The sequence below is a fragment of the Tamandua tetradactyla genome, chromosome 10, assembly GCF_023851605.1.
Source record: "Tamandua tetradactyla isolate mTamTet1 chromosome 10, mTamTet1.pri, whole genome shotgun sequence".
Classification (NCBI taxonomy): Eukaryota; Metazoa; Chordata; class Mammalia; order Pilosa; family Myrmecophagidae; genus Tamandua; species Tamandua tetradactyla.
In genome coordinates this window covers 107,358,854-107,381,666 of record NC_135336.1, presented here as the reverse complement: position 1 = coordinate 107,381,666, position 22,813 = coordinate 107,358,854, and the positions used below count along the sequence as shown (strand labels likewise).

Genomic DNA, 22,813 nt, shown 5'->3' with positions numbered 1-22,813 from the left:
TCGCACGACCCCAGGACACAGATCTGCTGAGCCCGGTGCAGAGAGATGATGCAGGGGCCGCAAACCTTGCGAGACCCGGGACCGAACAGCTTTCCCAGAGTCGCGGGCCCGGCTGCTGCACGGCCATCAGGACACGCATGCCGTGGGGCCTGTCCCCACCAGCACGAGGACCACAGCAGAGAGGGGCAGACAAGCGGCAGCCTGATTTGCGGAAATCAGGACAAGAGGAGTGAAGACCGGATTCAGCGCGTGCTCTCCCGGCGGAGCATCCACTGCAGCCAGAGGTCGGCGGCAAACACAGTCCACGCCCCCCATGCAAAGCCCACGACGGGGGCTCACAGTCCCCCCAGGAGGGGCTGAGTAAGCGAGGATTCTCGAGGCGCAAGTCTGCCACGCTCTGCTTATTTACTTAACGATACTTGGTGCTCACTCCACAGGACCATGGAGCTCCGGGAAACCCCTTGGCAGATACGGCCACACAGCCCGGGGGTGCTGCACGGACGGGCGGAGCTGGGCAGGAAGGGGCCCAGGTGGGCACTACATGCTCGGGCCGAACAAGAGGCTGGGCCGGGGCGGCTGTGGGCAGTACCAGAAGACAAAGCAGCTACCCTGACGGCGACCAGGCCCCAAGGAAACCAGGCCCTGCGCCCCTGCAGCCGGCCCGAGACCCCGCCCCAAGCCCTGCACCCCTCCCACGGCTCAAGCCTCCCACCTTCCTGGCCCTGCACCCCTCCCCCAGCCCGAGCCCCCCCCCAGATCCTGAGCCCATCCCCCAGCCCAAGCTCTCTGGGCCAGCAGGTTGGTCAGGGAGCCCAAGATGGCCACAGGGCTCCTGCCACCCAGGGGGACAGGCCTTGTCGGGGTGCCCATCTGCACAGTCTCCCTGGGGGAGAAGGCCACCCTGAGATTCCAGAGGGCGCAGGGAGGTGAGAGCTGGGCACACAGAGGGGCCTGCCTGGCTTGGCAGCCAGCAGCTGAGGCTGGGCACAGCCACCTCTCTCATCCATTCTCGGGGTCCCCGTGTGGCAGCCAGGCAGTCGGCAGGCACTGCTGGGCTCCAGGCCATGACACCACCAAACACGAAGAACCCCACCACCACTCCACCCCGAGCTGGCGTGCCAGATCTCAGAGCAGGAGGAAACAGTGAAGGCTGACCACATTCAGAGGTTTAGCTAGAACAGCCTGCCATCCTGCCTTTGAATTGAGTTTATCTTGTATCTACATTTTCTAATTCTACAACAAACACGCATTACTTTCACAAGAAAAACTTCACTTTTAACTGAAACTCCCCCTCGTGCACCCACTTACACACACGCCAATTCCAGAAGGGCTTGGGAAAGGCCGGGCAGAACCTCGTGGGAAAGCAAGATCCCAAAGCAGGGGGGCTCTCTGCAGTCTCGTCTCAGACAGCAAATGAGTTGCAGCCCATGTTCCCTCCATCCCACCGAGGATGTGTCCGCAGACTGCGGCGCAATTTCCGAGGGAGCAGCCCGCGAGGCAGGCAGAGGCACTGCGACACAGCGGCAGGGGTCGGCGGGCTCTGGGAAGGCGCGGAAAGAGCAACGGCTCCTTAGAGTGGGGAGGGGGAGGGCGACGTGGGGGGAAGGGCAGCCCTCCTCCCACCGCCCTGAGGGCCCCCCAACTGGAGGGTGGGTACAATGCCCTGTGGTGTCCACAGCCGACTCGGCCACGGGACAGCAGCTCCTCTCTGGACGTCAGGGTGGACGGCAGGGAGGGGCCCCTGAAAGCAACACGACAGCAGAGCCTCTGCCGGTCCCACCGCTTGCTGGCTGTGTGACCTCAATTTTCTCATCTGTACAACAGGAGTCATCTGTGTAATGGGCTGTTCATGAAACCCACCTCACTGGGTTGTTGTGAGCCTTAGGCAAGGTATAAGCGTGTTGAGCTCATAGTACATTTTCAATAAATGTTAGTTGAAATGTAAAATCTGACTGAACAAAGTAACCAACAAGTAAACATCAGCAACATTGTAACAGTTGATGGGAAATCGACTTTGTAAACCCACTCATTTCACATTTTCAGCTGAAAAGTGAAATCATGCAGACACCTAAGGAGAAAGTTGGTGACATCCCAGACCCTGCCCCCACTGCAGCCCGAGTGGCCCGTGGCTTTGCAACTCCAGCTGTGGCCTCTGGTCACTTCTCTTTTCCTTTGTCAACCATATAACAAGAGGATGCTTTAAAGCTCTCGACAATTTGCTTTCCTGCTCTGTGTTATTTATCAAGGACGCCTGTCTGAGTCTTTGTCTCCCTAGGCTGGACGACAATGCACAGCAGGGATGGCCCCTAATGTGTCCCAGCCCCGTGCTGTGACAGCACCCTGACCACGGGCAGAGATGGCCATGGGAGTTGCTTGCTGCCCACTGCCCACCCTCCTCTGCCTCCTGAGTCCCCGGGCACTCCCTGTCCCAGCCTCTGCCGTGGCATCACAAGACCCTGGGCTCCAGACAAGGGGGCCTGGCCTCCACTCCCCCACACCCGCTGCGCCCCTCCTTCAGCCTGGAAGGGGCCAACCCAGCCCTCAGGCTCCAGCTGCCGGATGCCAGAGCCAAGGACGCCGCAGCCCAGGATGCCCGCTACCCACGAGGGCCCCCGCCCAGTGGTCCTGCAGGCACAGACACAGCTGCCAGCACAACTGGACTTGTGTTCTGAACAGGGTGCAAACGCTCACACATGGTGGAAAGCTGGGGGTGCAGGTGCAGTGGGGTCTGGGCGTGCAGGTATGCGGGGGGGTCTGGGGTTGCAGTTGCACAGTGAGGTCTGGGGTGCAGGTATGCGGGGGGGGGTCTGGGGATGCAGGTGTGGGGGGGAGGTGCAGCTGTGCAGTGGGATGCGGGGGTGTGGGGGTGCAGGTGTGCACACAGGAGGTGCTGGTGTGCACACAGGAGTGGGGCGGAGAAGTCTGAGGGGTGGTGATGACGCACCCTTGCTTTCACCTTGTTTCAGGAGAGAGACGGATGCGGGAAAGAGGTCCTGGCTTGCAGGTGAGCACGGAAGGAACAGGGTCCAGAAATCGGGGCACGGAAGGGCCTGCAAACGCTTGGCCAAGCCAGAGGGGCCGCGCTGGCTGGCAGTTGGGTGGGGCAGCAGCAGGGCAGAGAGTGACGGGCAGGGGAGACACGGAGAAGGGTCTGAGGAAGGAAGTCAGGCTCGAGAGTTCCATTTCAGAAAGAATTTGGGGTGGAGTCACCAGCATATCAATGGACATGGGGAAGGAAAGTGACTAAAAGCTGGCTGGGCTCTTGAGGGAATTCTGTGCCAAAGAAACTCCGAGCTGGGACACCAGCAGGCTTGGATTGCTCGGGCCTTAAAACCCCTCCCGGGACCCCGAGCCTGAAGGGTGGAAAGGGGCCGCAGAACCCCACGCCCTCCGCTGGGTCCCCAAGGTGCAGGCGGGAGAGGATTCGGAGGACAAAGCCAGCGGCAGGAGGACGCGGCCGGAGGCCCCCCAAGAGGAACTGGCCTGTCGTCAGGAAAGCCCCCGTGAAGGGTAGACGCAGGTCCTGCTGCAGGCCGGTGGCTGCCAGGCCCCCACGCCCACTTTCCTGAGAGATCACAGTGTCCCATCTTGCTCACAGGCCACTGGCCAGCAAAGACCCGCACCCGGCCAGAAGGTCAACTCGGGGGTCACCCAGCAACCTGGACTCGGGGCTGGACGCAGTGAGGGGAAAGGGTGAGGGTCCGACCCCCGGGGGACTGCCGTGCGGAGACGATGTGTGCCCGCCTGGCCCGGCCGTACCCGTGCCTGTGAACCGCCCGCACAGGAGGCCTGGCCTGGGCGTGGCTGCAGTCCCACAGCCCCTGGCATCATGGCCATGGCCTCCCTCCCCCTCTGCCTGAGTGATCATGGGCATGTGTGTGCAAACATGTGCACGTGTGACATGTGCATAGTGCGGTGTGTCTGTATCATGTGTGCAAATGCGACAGGCTTGCTCTGTGGTGGAAGCGTGCGTGTGCAAACGTGTGTGCATGTGTGCTGTGTGCACGTGTGACATGTGCACGGTGCAGTGCATCTATATCATGTGTGCAAATGCGACAGGCTTGCTCTGTGGTGGAAGCGTGTGTGTGCAAACGTGTGTGCATGCATGGGAGGTGCACATACACACAGGTCCTCACCCGTCCCACACGTATTTTCCCCTTTGCGTTTCCCTTCAGCCTCTCCCTGCCCGGCTCAGGCAGGAAACCAAGGTGGCCCCAGGGCTCCAGGAGCCCAGGCAGGCACACCTCGTCACACAAGACCTCCTTCTGGGCCCCTCGGCGTCGCGGGGACTCTTGTGCCACCCACGCTGCGCCATTCCCCACTGCTAGGCGGGGTCCTTAGCTGGCCTGCGAAGGGCAGCTAAGGAAAAGCCCTGTGAGCTGTTTCCAGGTGAATGCAACGAGCCCTGCAGCACCTGCTCAGGCTGCCTGGCCGGGTTTCCATGGAGCCCCACGGCAGCTTGCTGGGACGCTCCCTGCCAAGCGGGCAGCGCTGGCCTGGGCACACGTCCCACTGTGGGAGCCCTGCCCTGCCAGCCCTCCACCAGCACAGGGGCACAGAGACTGGGGCTTCTCTCCACGCCTGCCCTCCCTGGTGGAGGAACTCCTGCATCCCCCGAGAGCAAGCCCCGCCTCCCCACGCGGCAGGCAGTCGCACCCCTGCCCCCGAGCGGGCTCCTGGGCAATCCTCTCCCGGGCAAACCCCAAACCTGGAAAGCTGGGGTCAGAAGTCTGTTCTATAACTACTTGTCCCAATGCACTTTGGAATTTATTGCTTTTTTTGAATATATATTTCACAATTAAAAAATGTTAAAAAAATGTAGACAGAAGAAAATCTTTCTGGACCTGATTATGATACAAAGTAACTTACTGCTTTAAAACCCGTACCTGGTGGTGAATGCACACGCGTGTGAGTATACCAGAGCCACTGACTGCACACTTTGGATGGGCCGTATGGGGTGTGAATAAAACTGTAAAAAAGAAAACCTATACCCAGGACTTCCACGTGTTTCTTTATGAATTACTCCCTTGGAATGCACTGGAACAAGTCAGCCACCGAGCCACGCGGGGGGCTTCTCCTGCGACTTCCATCCACCGTCCCCGGTTACAGACACGCGCGCACAGCTTTTCACTTACTGACAGGTCATCAGCATTTCCTACCCCGAAATGCCTGCTCACAGCTTCTGCCCATTTTCTGGTTTTTATAAATTCCATTCTTAAAGTCCATCTGTGTGAGCAACTGGCATTCTCACGTTCGGCTGGAGCGAACTCCGCGAGGACGTCAGGAAGGGCCCAGCCAGGGTCCCAACACACAGACCCCGGACCCAGCGACTCCACTCACAGGAGCGCATCATGGAAGTGAGCACACAGTGCGGACGGCAGACGGGGGCTGCAGGGACCCCCCAGCTGTCACATGGCCAGGGAGGGGAGGACGAGGGGGCTGCAGGGACCCCCCAGCTGTCACATGGCCAGGGAGGGGAGGATGAGGGGGCTGGAAGGACCCCCCCCAGCTGTCACACGGCCAGGGAGGGGAGGACGAGGGGGCTGCAGGGACCCCCCCCAGCTGTCACATGGCCAGGGAGGGGAGGATGAGGGGGCTGGAAGGACCCCCCAGCTGTCACATGACCAGGGAGGGGAGGACGAGGGGGCTGGAAGGACCCCCCCCCAGCTGTCACATGGCCAGGGAGGGGAGGACGAGGGGGCTGCAGGGACCCCCCCCCAGCTGTCACATGACCAGGGAGGGGAGGACAAGGGGGCTGCAGGGACCCCCCAGCTGTCACATGGCCAGGGAGGGGAGGACGAGGAGGCTGCAGGGACCCCCCAGCTGTCACATGGCCAGGGAGGGGAGGACGAGGGGGCTGGAAGGACCCCCCCCAGCTGTCACATGACCAGGGAGGGGAGGGCGAGGGGGCTGGAAGGACCCCCCAGCTGTCACATGACCAGGGAGGGGAGGACGAGGGGGCTGGAAGGACCCCCCAGCTGTCACATGACCAGGGAGGGGAGGACGAGGGGGCTGGAAGGACCCCCTCCAGCTGTCACATGGCCAGGGAGGGGAGGGCGAGGGGGCTGGAAGGACCCCCCCCAGCTGTCACATGGCCAGGGAGGGGAGGGCGAGGGGGCTGGAAGGACCCCCCCCAGCTGTCACATGGCCAGGGAGGGGAGGACGAGGGGGCTGGAAGGACCCCCCCCAGCTGTCACATGGCCAGGGAGGGGAGGGCGAGGGGGCTGGAAGGACCCCCCCCCCAGCTGTCACATGACCAGGGAGGGGAGGACGAGGGGGCTGGAAGGACCCACCAGCTGTCATACGACAAAGCCAGTGATCTGTCAGGTCTCTCTCAAAGCCCTCCTCTGTCACCCATCTACACCATCACCTAGCTACCCCTCCACCCCTTTTCCTGAACCCCTCTGGGTTTCTTTTTTCCCATAAGCACTTTTTTCTAATCACAAAATCACACATTACATTTCTTATTTACCACCTGTTGTATACCTTCCAACCAACAGGTAAGCCCACAGCAGGTGGAAATCCTCGTTTTGTCAACGGATGTGTCCTGAGTGCCTACAGCAAGAGGAGAAGAACTCGTCAAACACCTGCTGAGTAAATCAAAGGACTGCCAAAAAGACAAGAAACTGCAAATAACTTAGGTGAGCCTTCACAAAGAACCAGTTATATAAACCAAGGAATGCTAATAATAAAATGGAACACTCTGCTGTTAAAAAAGATCTACAAACATTTGCACAGAATGGTTTAAGACAACTCACTACCACCTGTAACGGCACTGCACAGAAGAAATTTTATTTTTTGCATCAATGTGTGCTTTATCTCTGCTGCACATGCATAGGAAGCTTCTGGAAAATACACAAGAAAAATGATACATCTAGGCAGGGACTGTATGCTACTTGGATGGAAGGAAGATGTTTTCACTAGAGCACACAGCTTTTTCAATCAAATATTTTACTTTTTATTGAAGAGAAACTAGTTAACCAAAACAGGGAGAGCATCAGCAGTGCGGCCCTTTCCATCATGCCACCTGGGGCAGTGACATGCCACTCAGTCTACGCGTCAGGGGCGGTAAGACCCACGGATCCCCTGTCCAGCTGTTGTCATCTACAAATTTCTGTTGTTAAAAAACTGAAACATCAGGAAACACAAGGATATCTGAGTTACAGGAAGAAATCAAACATTAGTCCCACGTTGTTCCTTAAATGAGGGGTTAGCACATCTCACCAGAGGGAGAAATGATGAGGTATGAGTTTAATACAACAGACAATAAAATAAATGGTACATCTAAAACATCAGACAAAAATAAAGATAAAAGGGATACATATTATGAAAAAGCAATTCCAGTGAGTTCACATTTACAGGAAAAGGACTGACTGCAAAATCAAGTAAATTATTAGATGAGCCCTCGTCACGCACCTTGGAATTTACTGGATTATTTGTGAAAGGGAAGCGCGATTAAACAGTGATTTATATGCATGCTGGTATTTATAACCCACTTTACAGGAAAACAGAAACTGCGAACCTTACAGCAGGAAGGTAAGCTTCTGAATCCATTTCCACTCCAGACTGCCAAAGTAAGCACTTCTCTTATTTTGCTGTTAACTTCAAAATAGCATATCCTCGCCTGGAATGTCGGGAGTTTTCTTCCAGAGCAAGCACTCTCAAACCTTCCTTGTTTTCAGCAAAGCTTTATTTGGATTTTGGAACAAAGACTAAAAGTGCCATAAAGCTTGCCGCAAGTTAGCCCTTTGCTTATATTTACAAGAAAACAAAGCAAACGCTTCGCTTAGATAACAAGCGAGGAGCCAACACTCACGCAGCCGAGCGCCAGGCACTGCACACAACTGCCCCGACGTCGCGAGTGGGGCCGGGAAACCCAGCATGCGGAGGCCATGCGGCCAGAGCGCCCAGAAGGACGCCCTGCCCGCGCCATCACGAGCCCCACGCTGGGGTAGGGGCCTTCTCCACACCAGCTTTCGGACCCTCTAAGCGGACACCCCCGGTGCCTGGCCGGAGCCCCCGAGGGGCCCGGGGCCTGCTGTCTGCAGCGAGCGGAGGGGCAGCTCCCGAGCCCAGGCCCGCAGCCACCCCGAGTTCCGCAGCGAGTCCGCTGCCGTAGCAAAGCTGGGCCAAGAGCTCCTCGCCCAAGGGATCAGGATGGCACAGCCGCGGCCCCCGATCAGTCTACCTGGGGCCGAGGCCCGGCACCGGGCAGCCCGCCTAGCCCCGCCCCTGCCCACTGCCCCGGAGCCAACCAGAGGCGGCCGGTGCCTGGGAAAGAGCTCGGCGGACGCTGGTGTACTCCAGCCCCGGTCCCAGGTGTGCGTGGGCGCACCTCTGCGTGGGGGGTCAGCATGGGACAAGCACTGGACGCCAGCACCCAAACCACAGCACAGCTGGAGCAGCCCGGGGCAGGCAGGCCTCCCCCAGGGGATTTTCACACACACACACCATGCAGCACACATGCACGCATATTCACACACACATGTACATAAATGTGGACACACGTGTGCACACACGCACATGTCCCCCCCCACATGCAGCACACACACTGGTGCTGGGTGGGTCCCTGGGCCCCGAGGAGCATGGAGGCAGCTGGTGGACAGGAGACCCCAGGCAGGAGGGCCCTGGCAGGCCCCCGTGCTCTGACCAGGGACAGCAGCCTGCCCAAGGACTCCTCTGGCTCTGAACTCGAGGGCTCTGTGGCTGGTGGGGGGCGGGTGGGACATGAGCGAGCCCCTGGCCCCCAACACGCCAGCAGCCCTGGTAGGGGAGGGGGGTGCTGAGGTCACCAGCGGCCCTGGCAGGGAGGGGGGTGACGAGGCCGCAGGTGACCCCCAGGGCAGCACAGCGCAGGGCAACACAGTGCAGCGCACCGACCCGCGCAGGGGACATGAGACACAGGGGAGGGAGCAGTGGGACTGTCAGACTCGGGGGATTAGATCAAATTCATGCAGTATCTCATAAATTCCAACTGACAGGCCCAGTTGCTCAATGAACAGGACCCTGTCTGCAAACCAGGCCTTGGTGCCCGGACGCTGAAGTCAGGAGCGGGCAGAGCCTCAGCTCACAGGCCCAGCCCGGGTCTCGTGCCTGCAGGGCCGCATGGAAACCTGTGCCCATGAAGTGAAAGGCAGTGTGTGTCCTTAGCACGCTGTCCTGTAGTGCCATCTGCTGTCCTAACATGCAAAGTGACCTGCACAGGTTGCCACGAGACAAGACAGCCTGGGGTCCTGGAGGGGGCCCTGCACTGCCAGGCCTGGTCTTGGAGCAGCCCCGCTGTGCCTAAAGCTGGGTCTCAGTGCCCCCAGCCGCCCGCCAACAGTTCTACAGAATGTGACCCTCAGGCCACACTATGACCAGGAAGCACAGTGACAATGCGAAGTCCATGACGACACTGGGCACACCATGTGCCCATTCTGAATGGATTATATGGCGTGTGAATAGCCCCAACAAAACTGATGAAGAAAAAGAAGAAAAGACAAATGCATCATCTTTACCCAAACCACAAACCTTCTCCCTACTGGCTAATAGGAGTAGCTGTTGTTTTACTTTACCAAGGAGTTCTAGCAGCACTTTAATCTTTGATTTTTTCGAAAACATTTCTTAAGATAACCAGTCGAGGGATCACCTGACAGCACCCTTCTGGAACAAAGCCCTGATGCTTTAAACGGTCTAGATGGTCAGACTGAAAGAGGAGCCCACCGCAGTACAGACCGTCCAGCCCAACACCCTTTAGGTGCAAACTCACAGAGAGGCTAAAAGCCCGCGGTGGACCCAGCGGCAGCAGGCGGATGCGTGTCGTGCTAAGCTGGGCTGTGGTGTCCAGCGCTGTGCACCTGAGAACAGGGACCACTACCGGAGACCAGAGAGACGTTTCCTAATGCCGGAGGGTCAGGAAGACGGAACCCCACAGGTGTAAGCTCCCAATAACAGGTATGGGGAGCAAAAACAGAGAAGTGAGAGGAAAGCTAAACAAATGCAGACCACTGGAGAGCTGAACGCGGCCGTCTCTCAGAAAGCGAGACAGAGAAGATCAAACCGTAAAACACTGGAACACACTAAGAACTAACACCGCCGTGTCACAGCCCCTAACCAAACAGCAGCAGAGAATGCACATTTCTTTCACGTGCACAGGGAGCACGCACCAAAACGACAGCTGCTGGGAGTCTCAATAACGGTAAGAATACTGAAATACCATAGTCTACTCTCTCTCTACAATCGAATTTAATTAGAAATTTACAGAGAGATATTTGGAAAATCCAGAATATTTGGAAATTAAACGTTAGACTTACAAAGAACCCATGAGTAGAAGAAGACATTGTAATACAATGTAGAAAATATTTTGGACAGAATAATGAAAAGACACTTCAAGATTTGTAACATGTTCTTAAAAAGCACTGCCTACAGGAAATTTAATAGCTTTAAATGCTTACATTAGGGAAAAAAAATGTCTAAAATCAATCACCTAAGGTTCCATCTTAAGAGGCCAGAAATAGAAGAACAAATTAAACCCAAAGTAAGCAGAAGAAAGAAAAAATACAGCAGATTGGGAATCAATGATTTAGAAAATAGATAGAAAAAAATCAGTTAAACTAAAGGTTGGCTGTTAAAAAATCAAATCTATAAAACCTGTAACTAAACTGATCAAGGGAAAGGGAAAATGACCGACATCAGGGATGAAAAAGGGGTCCTCATTCTAGACCCAACAATCATCAAAAGGGCAACAAGGGTACATTATGAACCATTTTATGCCAATAAATTTAACTTAAATGAAATGAAGAAATTACTTCAAAGCCTTAAATTTCTAAAAATGACAAGAAGAAATAGAAAACCTGAATACGTGTGTATCTATTACAGCGACTGGATTTACACTTGAAAAACCTTTCTACAAATAAAACTCGAAGTCCAGAATTCACTGGTGAAATCTATCAAACATTTAAGGAAGAATTAAATTGTCCTACACCCCAAGACTCTTAGTAGTGAGTTAAGCACAGTTGTGGGATTCAATGCAATTCAAACAAAAATAATAATAATATCACTGAAAATAGCACCAGAAAACCACGAAAGTCTGAGGGTATTTCTAACAAGGTATGTGTGAGACGTGCACCCGAAAACACCAGCTCGCTGCCGAGAGGATGTGAAAAGCCCTGGAAACAAAGCTGTCCGCAGCACACCCAGGAACCCCCATCTTAGGAGGGGCCGTGTCTCCCGAGACCGATGCTCACGTCGACGAATTCCAGTCAACTCCAATCAAAAACCCAAAAGGTGATGTGGGGCAGCCCCTGTCCCCCGCCAACCAAGCACATTCACAGCGCAGGGCCGAGGAGACCAAGAGGCTCTGAAGGTGGGCAGCAAGACGGGCGGCCTTCACGCCACTTGATTTTGAGGAATTCCCATAAAGCTAAGTCATCAAGATAACGGGGCACTGGCGAAAGGACAGATGCACAGACTAGGGACCAAGAGTCCAGGACAGCCCCAGGCGGACAAGAGGTTTTTGGCAAAAGTGCCAAGGTGTTTAAATGTGGAGAGAACAGTTTTTTCATAACAGCCGTGTCATGTGGTTAAAAATCTACATGGGAAAAATTGAACCCAAACCTTACCTCGCAGTCTACCCCAAACTAATGGGGACCTGGTCACAGAGCTAAAGGCTGAGGCTGAGACCCCACAACTCTAGGCAGGGCGTGGCAAGCAGGGCCTGACAGGGAGAGCAAAGGGATTCACTGCTCCGTGTCGCTGCTCCTGCCCCACGGGCAGACGCTCGGCATGCCCACTCGTGTCCAACTCATCCACAGACTCTGACGTCTGGGCAGCACGTGGTCAGCTCCAGGAAGCCCCTCCTGGACTCTGCCTGAGGACGCTGTGGGTCAAAGGTGCGTGGTCTCGGCCCTCCAGGGGCCTCAGGGTCACCTGCAGCCATGCCAAGGCCCTGCCCAGCAGCGCTGGTGGGAGGTGTGCCCTGCGGAGCCCCCACGGCTGGGTGCCACCTGCCTCGGCCCCCCCGACGCAAGGGACAGGGTGTCAGCGTGGACACAAGACGACAGACAGGCCTAAGCACCCACCCCAAGTGGATGGCTCCCGGGAGACCTTGGGCGAGCCTTTCCACCCCCACGCAGCGATACCCCTGGGTCCCAGGTGGCCCTCCTGCACCATGGAGGCTGATGCTAAACCAGGCTATGGCCCTGGCTTTCCCTGGTGGCCCGCACAGACCCCTGCCCCGGAGGGTGGGCCAAGTGACCAGGACGGGGGCTCATGCCGTGACTGGTTACATCGGGGGCAAAGGGGACTGGACCGAGGCCCAAGCAGACGGTCCCGCTGGCCTGGACCTGGGCCAAGCCCCCGAGCAGGGAGGGCCCCCATCCCAGAACACGGCGTCACTGCTAGCACCCCACTGTCCTGTGGCCCCAGGGGCATGTCCTGGCAACGCCACTGCCCCCATGTACCTGGGTGCGAGCCTGGGAGACTGACCCAGGTGGCGGGCACCCTTCTGCCTCAACAGCCGCCCTGACCACTTGGTGGTTCCTCCTGTGAGTTTCTTTGCAGCACTAGAGGGGCGTGAGTAAACCCTGGCTGGGTGGATGCCAGCAGTGCCAGCTCAGGAGCCGCCTACCAGCGCAGGCGACACCCAATTCCACAGGCACCCCGCACGTGGGCAGTGGGTGCCCCAGGGGCTGCCCAGGACAGGCCCAGCCCACGGGCACTGCCATGGCGCCAGAGCCACGAAGCGTCTAAGGAAAGTCAGGGGCACGGGCACTGCCCAGGCAGCTGGGCTCCAGCCAAGAAAGGGACGGTTTAGACAAAAAACTGTACATTTGTGCTTTTTTTACTTGAAAGCATTCTGAAAAGGAAAGGATAAGAAAAACACCCTGGTCTGTTGCCAAAATTAGCTCCTGTTTTATAATAGGAAAGAAAGAGAAAGTCGCTACTCCACAGCACGCATCTAACAACACAGGACCAGTGGAGGAGAGCATCCATCACGGGGGACGTTTGGTTGTCTCCAGCCCTCTCGTTTGGCTTTCTCAGCACATGCCCTGGAGGGCTCTCTCCTTTGGGCCAGATCATTTCCTAGCCTTTAAGATCAATTTATTTGTGCAGAGAATTATAAATCATTCATTTCCCCAAAGCACACCCACACTATATAAGAATGCTCGATATTTCCCTTATGCAGCTCAGCTAATAAATACAATCTTGACCTCTGTGGCATGAGCAGTTCCAGCGCTCGTGATTCAGACGAAACGTGGCCGTACTGAGCTTCAGCGTCTCTCAGAACTGGCCAGGTCTGGGGTTCCCAGTCTTTCAATAAACTTTGGCTACAGAGAAATTGATTCTGCCCGTTAAGTGAGCTAAAGGGGAGCCATGGCTGAAAATACATTTGCACCCCAGAAGCGTGCTCCCTGGTGACCACAACCTTGACTCTGCCCTCCCCACGCCCCACTGCCCACGGGCCCAAGAGGAAAAACCAAAGTCTCCGGCGGCAGAGTGAACAGGACTTCCCTTGGAAGGTCCCCCAGGAGGCAGCTGGCAGTGGGCCTTCCGGGCAGGGTGGACACGCCTCTGACTGTGGGGACGGGCTGCCCTTTGCCCTCCCGGACCCTCGGGGACTGACCACAACAGGCCTGGCCACCAATGCCCCCTGGGGACCCCACGTTTGCCCTTCAGCCCCTCCCCCAGGGCTCCCCGACTTCCGCACCTGCTTATCAGGTGAGCCAAACGCTGCTCCCCTGCGGGCTTCACTTCAAACTGAGCTCCTCCCACCCCCAACCCTGCTGGGCTGCCCCCAGCCTGGCCTCTGAGGCTAGAACATGCAGTCCATCCTTGCTTCCTGGCTTCTCAGCAAGGTCCCCTTGTCCCCGGGAGACCCCCAACCCCTCACCCCACAACTGCTCCCCAGATGTGCCTTCCTGCTGAGTGCTCACTCTGCCAGGAAGCATTACATCCTTCACTTGTTCTGGTTATTGTTCATGTCCCCCCACCAGAATATAAGTCCCATGAGGGCAGGGACACGGGTCTGGTCTGCTCGTCATTGGAGGGTGCCCAGGAGACGCAGGTGCTGGCAGCATCTGCTAAACAAACTGAGAGGTAAGCGCACACCCAGCAGCCCTCCACGTCCCCTTCCTGTCCTTTACCCTGCTCCCGCGAGCACAGGAGGAGAGGGCGCTGGGGGTTAAACTCGGCTTCTCAAGCCAGCCGCTGCCGGGCCAGGACAGGCCCTTCAGTCACGGTCCCCTCACCTGGGTCCCGGCAAGCATCCTGGCTGTTCCCAAAGGCAGAGGCTCCCAGCAGTCAGCAAAAGCAGGCGCTGGGCACTCAAGAAGTTTTCTTGTGAATTCATCACCGCAAAGAAAATGACCATTTCCAGCAAAGGGTTTTACACGCCTCCAGGTTCGTGCCCAGCATGCGGGGCAGCTCGGGAAACGCCGGGGCCGGGGGTACGGGAGCTAGAGAAGCCACATGCTTCGCACACCTCCAGAGGGCAGTGGCGCACGGGCCTTGGCGCACAGCTGCAGGCTGAACAAGCCACAAGAAAAGCTCAAGGCTGGAAACTGTGGCATAAAATACACCGAAAGGCAAGCACGAGGCCTGGCCCAGCAGCTCCCATCGGGGAACGGCACTCCCAGGCAGACCGCCCCCCACCCCACCCCCACCCCCACCCCGCCCTGGACCGCCCGCCACCCCTGCCCCAGATCACCCGCCCCCGCTTCCGGCCCGGACCACCCGCCCCTCCCCACAGGCGGCTGAGCCCCCCACGGCCCTCCCTGCGCCCAGGAGCCGTGACTTCTCTCTGCAACAGCCTCCATCGCTGTCGCTACCTTAATTCAGCATCGAACACTGCTTCCCCATTTCAGCAGTCAGGTGACTGTCTACAATTAAAGTTACGGCCGCGAGACGTCTACCTGTGGGAGCCGAGTGTGAATCTTCCCAACACGCTCACGCAGGTCTAAGGAGGAACCCAGCCACCGCGCCCCGCTGACCTGTCCCGGCAGGGGGTCTTGTCCAGCAGCTTCCAGACCTCGGGGGGCCCAGGCCGCCCTCTGGGCTGTGGGACCCCAGCCAGGCCCTTGCCAGCCTCACCTTCTTGAAGGTGGGACACACACACCTGGGAACACCGAAGGCCCAGGAACCGCCAGCACCCACCTGCCCCACAGAACCCGCAGGGCGAGAGGCCGGCCAGCCTTCCAGAGGCTTCTCGACGTCTCACCTGAGCCCCCACATGCAGGTGATACTGTCCAAACACCTGACGGCCAGGCTAGCTGGCCCGAGATCCCCACCTCACCATCCCGCGCAGCAGAGGGGCTCCCGAGCTGGCAGCCTGTGCTGACCCCACTGCTGACCGTTGCACACTGGTGCTCCCAGATCCCACCGTGGGTCCCGGTGCCCGGGCTGGGACCACACTGAAAGAGCCCCCCCGAGGCCGTGGGGCTCCACGCAGCCCACCGTGCCTACAGGAAGCCACAAGCGAGGGCACAGCAGGCCCCACGTGGCCAAGGGCCGGATGGTTCTCGCGGCCCAGGCAGTGGGGAAGAAGACATGGCGAGCAGCCAGGGAAGGAGGAGAGCGCCTAGAACCTCAGGCGTGGAAAGTCCGCTGACCAACAGAAGAACCGTGAAACCGAGAGGCAGGGAATGGGGCGCTGGGGCCCACACTGGGACCCACGGGCTACCCGAGCCCGGCCCCTGACAGGCAGACCAAGCGTGGACACGGCCAAACACCCTGGACTGTCTGACCAGCTGCCAGCTTCCCGGCATGTTGGGAGGTGTGTTAGACCAGGTTCTCTAGAGAAACAGAGCAGGAGAGACGCGTGCACGAGGTTTATAAAGGTGTTCCACGCAGCCGTGGGAATGGAGGAGTCCAGAATCCGCAGGGCGGGTTGTGAAGCAGGCGGCTCCGATGAAGCGTCTGGACAAACTCCACAGGAGAGGCTCGCTGGCTGAGGAAGCCGTGACAGTTTCTCTTCTTTCTCAAAAGCCCTCACCTGGTGGGATTATCTCATTGTGGAGACACCCCTCAGGTGGCCGCGGATGTCATCAGCCAGAGCTGTCATCACCTGATGTTGATTTGATACCCCAGCCTTCAGATTCATCAACCAGCCACGAAATATCTTCCCAGCAACGGTCAGGCCAGTGCTTGCCTGACCAGACCACTGGGCATCATCGCTTGGCCAAGATGACACCAGAACCCAAACATCCCAGGAGGGAAGGCAGGGCAAGACCAGGCAGCTGGGTGCAGTCCCGTCCCCGCGGCTGCGAGGGTGAAGGCCCAAGCACACGCGAGGGTCAGGGGAAGACGTGAGGACCAGGCCTGGCCACACAGGTGGCCACATCCACAGATGGGGCATCTCAAAAAAGGGAACTGACCCAGGAGCAAACCTCACATTCCATCACTCGCCAAATCGGCCAAAAAGAAGTTTCTCTACAGGCCAGAGCCGTGGGGTGACCCACAGGGCTGGGGCGTGGCGGGACACGGCCCCCCCCCCCCCACCAAGGGCCCTCAGAAGACATCACAGAATCTGAAGAAAAGATCATTCCTGGAAGGAAACGTTCACATGGCGACAGAAAATGCACGGGGCACCAGCAAGAACACGCTTCCCAGAGGCAGGTCTCCGCACAGCGCCCGCCACTTGGTGAGAGGGAATTTCTACGGGGCATGTTTGACTCTGATGCTCCAACTCTTGAGCTTTCGTCATATTTCAGTTAATAGTGAAGTTTGTATTTCATGAAACCAACCTAACAAGAAAGTTTCATGAAAAACTAACTAGCATCAGAGTCACAGCACATACGAGCAGGAAAAAATGTTTCTTTTTTGTTAAATTAGAGAATCCTGAAAATGAAATATACTCTAGGAAATAACCAAAATCTTTATTAAATACCATGTTACTAGAAGTATCCAATTAAAATGTTGACATTCACACACGGTCCATGTACAAATAGCTTCTTTTATTAAAACACCACAAAATACCAATAATTGCATTCAGTGTAAATGGACTAAATGACCCTTCTTAAAGATTTTCACCCTGGATTTAAAACCACCATAGCTATATGCTGACGTGTGACAGACACACCTAAAACACAAAGATGCAGGACGACTATAAGCCAAACATTAGGAAAAGGTACAACAAGCAGTTGCTAACCATAAAAAAATTGGTGATGCTTTCAGAAATATCAAAACAACCCAGACTTCACTGTAGAGGCATTACCAAGGAGAGAAGGTCGCTTCATGACGTAAAAGACAGGCAACTCCAAAACTTAGCAGCAAAATATTCAAAGTAAAAACTGAAAAAAAACAAGGAAAACCAGACATCTCCACAGCCACGGCAGGAGGTTTTAAGTACGTTTCTCAGTAAATGAGAATAGCAGACAAAGAAATAATCAGTGGAGAGACAAAAGATCCAAACAAAAGAATTAACAAACTTTAAAGTGACTCTGTTCTCTGTTCTAGTAAATAAAAAATGCATCAACTTTCAAGCACACATGAAACTTTTATAAAAACAGATCATATCCTGGGTCAGAAAGCAAATCAGAGCAAACTTCAAACGACAACTCGGACAGAGGATTCTATCACCAAAGTGCAATTAACCTAGAAACTAATCACCAAAGCATAACTAGAAAAATCGCTGTCTGTGTGAAAATTAAGGAGCATACTTCTAAATAATCCATGGTTAAAAGAAAGTAATCACAACAGAAAACAGAAAACATTTAGAAGTTAAAAACAAAAAAAGAGTACATATCAAAATATGTGACATACAGATAAAGTAGTGCCTCCGATGGAAAGTCATAGCCTCATCACTTGCACACAAGGAAAGGGATGAAAAAAAATTCACGAGTGCCCATAACGATGTGTCAGGAAAAGAACATAATAAACCCCAAGAAAATAGAAGAAATCAATGAGAAACTAAGCCTGCTACTAACTGCATGTAACAGCAGGTACACAGAGACAAAAGTTGGTTCTTTGAAAAGACAAATACAGTGAACCAATCTCTGGCCAGAATAATCAAAACACACACAGAGCTCCTGAGAGAAAAGGCCCGAACAGCCAAACTCAGAATTGAAAAAAGGGACAGTGGAGGGTTAGAGGACCCCAAATTACCCGGCAATCTTGTCATCAAGCAATGGGGTTCCCCCTCTGGCCTCGGTTCCTGGCAGCTCTGCGACACTTCAACCAAAGAAACACAGAGAGGGGCACGGCCAGCTTCCAGGCCTGCCTTCAGATTCTCCGCTCCCACCTCCCGGTTCTCAGGAGGCTCTCCCTGGGAGGCCAGCTCCAGGCGCCATGTCCAGCCACCTGCGAGGTGCTGCAGGTACGATGTCTGCCCACCTGCGAGGTGCTGCAGGCTCGCCGCAGGGAGAGGCCGCGCAGAGAGGAGGCTGCCAGCCGGCCCTGCTGCTCCCACCATTCCAAGGCAGGACCAGACGTGACGCAGAAGGAGCTTCTCGGATGTGACTTTGAGAAGAACCAGGATCCCGGCCGACGGCCAGGCCCAGAGCTCCAGTGGGCTCCAGGCCAGCCATCCTGGCCCTGCAGCCATCTGTGCTGCCCAGGCAGAGGCCCAGAGCCCAGGAGCCCAGACAAGCCGTCCCCAGAGAACTCAGCCCAGATTCCTGGCCCACATGGCCATGAGCGTAATAAAATGGTTATTGTTTCATGCACAAAGCTCTGAGGTGGGTTGCTAGGCAACCACAACGGTAAAAAGATACGCGGGTATTGCGAACTCCATCTCAACAGTGTGTAAGCGTGGGCAAAACAGACGGATTCCAACGAAAATACCCCTTATCAAAACTGACTTAGGAAGAAATAGAAAGTCTGACTATATCATAAACATTAAAGAAACTGAATCAGGAAAGAAAAATCCTCCTACAGGAACATTTCTGCCAAGAAAATGATGAGAAAGGGAAAACAGGCTGAGCTTACTCATGAACACAGATGTAAAACTCCTCAACAAACCGGGGGTAGCCCCAACCCCATAGTATTTTTTAAAGGTTATGAGGCACACCCCGTCAAGATGGTGGAGTGAGAGGGTTCAGGGATCTGTCCCCTCAGAAGTTTGAACAGCCAGCAAGGACAGGCACAAGTATCCTTCGTTCTCCACATTCCAGAAAGCAGCTAAGTAACTGCAAGGCAGCATGAGTGCCAAACTAAGGAAAAGGCCGTGGGAAAGCAGCGGGAGCTCAGGGTGCCCCAGCTGCTCCACATGCCCTCGGCTGGGCACAGGACTTCCTGCCCTCCCAGTGCGGACCCCTGGCTCCGGTTCTGGAAGAGGCAGCGTGACCCTGTGCACACACGGGGAGCAGGGGTCCCGGCCTGGTCTGTCTCAGGTGGTCTGTGTGACTCACTGCCCTGCTGTCAAGGTGGCTCTCCCAGCTCTCCTACAGGACATGATGCTGCGGGACGGTGGGCAAGGGGCTGCCTGGGGCAGGGGGGTGCTGGCTGAGGACAAGCAGTGCAGGGCCCAGGGCCAGGAGGAAACTGCGTCCTAGGGAAGACAGACATCCGGATGTGTACAAACGGGGGAATCCCCAGGGCCACTCACACATGCCCAAGACAAGACACATGCGCAGGAAGGACCAGGAGGCCCCTGTGCTTTGGCCTGGAGCTGTTCTCTAAACTCATCGTAGGGACGAGCCCTGAAGGAAGCACTTGCACAGGTCCAGCTGCAGAGACTGAGAAGGTGGTTTCCCTCTCTTCCTTGTCCTTAGTCCCTGCCATTCAGCAGAAGTTCTGTGCTTCTATCAGCCGGACACGAGCTGAAGGGTAGAGGCCTCAGAGCATCAATTAAAATATGAACATGTCCAGAGTTCAACAAAAGATTTAAAAACATACAAAGAAACAGGAAGTGATGGCCCAGGCAAAGGAGAAGATGAAAGCATCACAAACCATCAGTGAGAACACCGGACCTGGGACTTTCGAGACAAATACTTTTTAAAAATGTGCTAAATATGCTCAAAGAGCTGATGGAAAAAATGGAAAAAGGACAAATGGAAATCAGGAAAATGACACAAGAACACAAAGAGAATATCAACGGAGAGACAGAAATTATGAAAAAGAAAGAGAAACTTAAAATTCCCTAGTGGGGTACAACAGCAGATTGGAACTGATAGAAAAAAGAATCGGTGAACCTGAAGACAGGACAAGTGAAATTATTCCATCGAAGGAACAAAAGAAAGAATGAAGAAAAGAGAACAGAGTCTGAGGAGCTGGTGGGCAGCCTCACTGTGAGAGTCCCAGAAAGTGAGAGAGAGAGGAAAGGGCAGAGAGACTATCCAGAGAATAATGGCTGAAAACTTCCCAAACTTAACAAAAGACATGAATAAATACTCCCAAGATGCTCAATGAGCTCCAAACAGGATAAGCCCCAGGACGCCGCACGCTGCGCACAAACTGCTGGTTGCCTCGGATGGTGAGAGGGTCCCGGAGGCTGCCGGAGAGGAGGGGCGTCCTCACATGGAGCCTCCCGAGATGAGATGCCGATTTCTCGTCGGAAACCATGGAGGCGAGATGGCAGTAGGAAAACACATCCAAAGGGCTAAGAGCAAAATCTGCCGAGAATTCTATATGCTGGAAAACTGTCTTTCAGAACTGAGGGAAATTAGACCCTCCCAGGTAAACAGAGGCTGAGGAGCTTGTCCCCAGAGACCGGCCTCCAGGAGAGGCTGAAGGGCGTCCTGTGGGTGGGAAGGAAACGACAAAGATGACAGGGCAAGCCGCACGAGGAAACAGATCTCCAGTGGCGGTGTTGCCAGGGCTAAATATAAACGCCAGGGCTATTGTACTTTTGGTTTACAACTCCACTTTTTACTTCCTACAGGACCTAAGAGGTAAGTGCACAAGACGGAACGGTAGACGAGTGGCGTCGGACTCACAGCGCATAAACACGCCACCTGTGAGAAAGACATAAAGTAGGGGACGGAGGGTGCAGGAACATGGCTGCGTAACTATTGTAGCTGAGCTGGTGTCAACGTAAACGAGGCTGTTACAGACTTAAATTCTTATATTTAAGCCCCATGGAAACTACAGAGAAAATACTGGATAATATGCAAATTTTTAGGGGCAGAAATCAGAGAGCAGGTTGTGGGGTACGGGGTGGGGGTGAGCGCACAGGAGGTGCAGGGCTCTACTTAGGGAGAGGGGAGGTTTCTGTAACAGAAGGTGAGGGGGCTCCGCGGTATTGTGCCTGTGATTAATCCCACTGAATGTGGGCAGGGGACGGGTGTGTCCCTGGTGTGTATATGTGTGTTCCCATGACAGAAAACACGAGTGCAAAGAGAGAGACAAGGGCAATTCAGGGTGATACATGAGACCAGATGGAGCAAAGGCTCAAAAGGACATTATTGGGACTTCTGGAAAAAACTAGAATAGACACTAAGTTTTATATCACTGTTAAATTTCTCAAACCTGCACTTAAGGCATGTTAAGGAGTGAATATCCCTGTTCTCGGGAAGTCCTCACGGCAGTAGTAAGTGCTCTTAAGAAACACTGTGTGTGCACTTACACTCGAGTGCCCAGAAAACAGTAGAGATGGGCAGATGGGTAGACTGACAGACGGATGGATCCAACCACAAGGCAAAATGCTAAAATGGGTGGGTCTGGGTGCCTCGGGGGATGGGGAACGCTGAGGTCTCTGTATGGGCTTTCTATGATTTTTAAACTGTCCTCTATGTTTGAAAACTATTCCAAAATAAAAAAATTAAACGTTTTTTAAAATCATATAGTGTGTACAAGTTGGGTTTATGACAGGAATGCAAGGAAATTTAACGAAAACTAATTCATGTCAGTGCAATCCACCACCTTCCTAGGTCAAGAGAGACACAAAAGAACACCCCAATAACCCCCTGCCTAGAGCACGATCACAGGAAAGTGCGTTGCTTGTGGCTGCCCGCTGGCTGGCCGAAGTCCAAAGAAGACCCGGGCGGAATCATGGAAACCCAGGGCGGGGAGGGGGTGCTGCGCTGTGAGGGGGTTGTGCCCGTGGGGGGGTTGTGCCCGTGGGGCGGGGCTGCACCCGTGGGGAGGGGCTGCACCCGTGGGGGGGGCTGCACCCGTGGGGAGGGGCTGCACCCGTGGGGGGGGTTGTGCCCGTGGGGAGGGGCTGCACCCGTGGGGAGGGTTGCGCCCGTGGGGAGGGGTTGTGCCTGTGGGGAGGGGTTGTGCCCGTGGGGCGGGGCTGTACCCGTGGGGAGGGGTTGCACTCGTGGGGGGGCTTGGGCCCGGGGGGTGAGACTGCACCCGTGGGGGGGGTTGCGCCCTCGGGGAAGGGTTGTGCCCATGGGGCGGGGCTGCACCCGTGGGGAGGGTTGCGCCCGTAGGGGGGCTTGGGCCCAGGGGGTGGGGGTGCGTCTCCGAGGAGCTCCCCGCGGCAGGATGGAGAGACCCGGGGTGACCACGCAGAGGACAGGCAGGACAAGCAGGCAGCGGGCGGCGCCGTCGGGGACAAAGGGTTTACAGGGCAGCGTCCACCCGGCGCGGAGGCGGGTTTCCAGGCGGCTGGCCCGCGACAGGCACGCGCAGACACGGATGGGGGCCCGAGGGGCAGCGGTTAGGGCACAGAGCAGGGGCCTGGGGTCAAGGAGGGCGGGTGTGGGGCGCTAAGAAGCGAGGGGGTGAGCCAGGGCTCAGCGGGCGTCCCGGGCCCCTTTCTCCCGCCCCGGAGAAGCTGCCGGGCAGAGGGGAGGCACCCCAAAGGCTGCCGCGGAACCCCAGGCCGGGCGCAGGCAGAGCCGCGGCTGCCCGGGGCGCCCCCTCCGCTCCCGCCAGGTGCGGCGGCGCTCAGGCCCCCTTTCCGGAGCCCTGGGCGGAGAACGGCCGCGGAGGAGGGGCTTCT

The 22,813-nt window shown here is 56.0% G+C and overlaps 1 protein-coding gene across 3 annotated transcripts in view; it reads right to left on the bottom strand.

Moving 5' to 3' along the window:
• ADARB1 (adenosine deaminase RNA specific B1) overlaps window positions 1–22,813 on the bottom strand; it is a 113,347-nt gene that overhangs the window by 53,958 nt on the left and 36,576 nt on the right. The window contains exon 1 of one of the 3 annotated variants that reach the window (XM_077119160.1): window positions 18,085–21,940. The exons of the other annotated variants lie outside the window; for them this stretch is intronic. The gene's annotated coding sequence lies outside the window, so the exon portion shown is untranslated. Of the gene's footprint in view, window positions 1–18,084; window positions 21,941–22,813 lie in introns of those variants that run through there. 3 annotated transcript variants of the gene reach the window in all.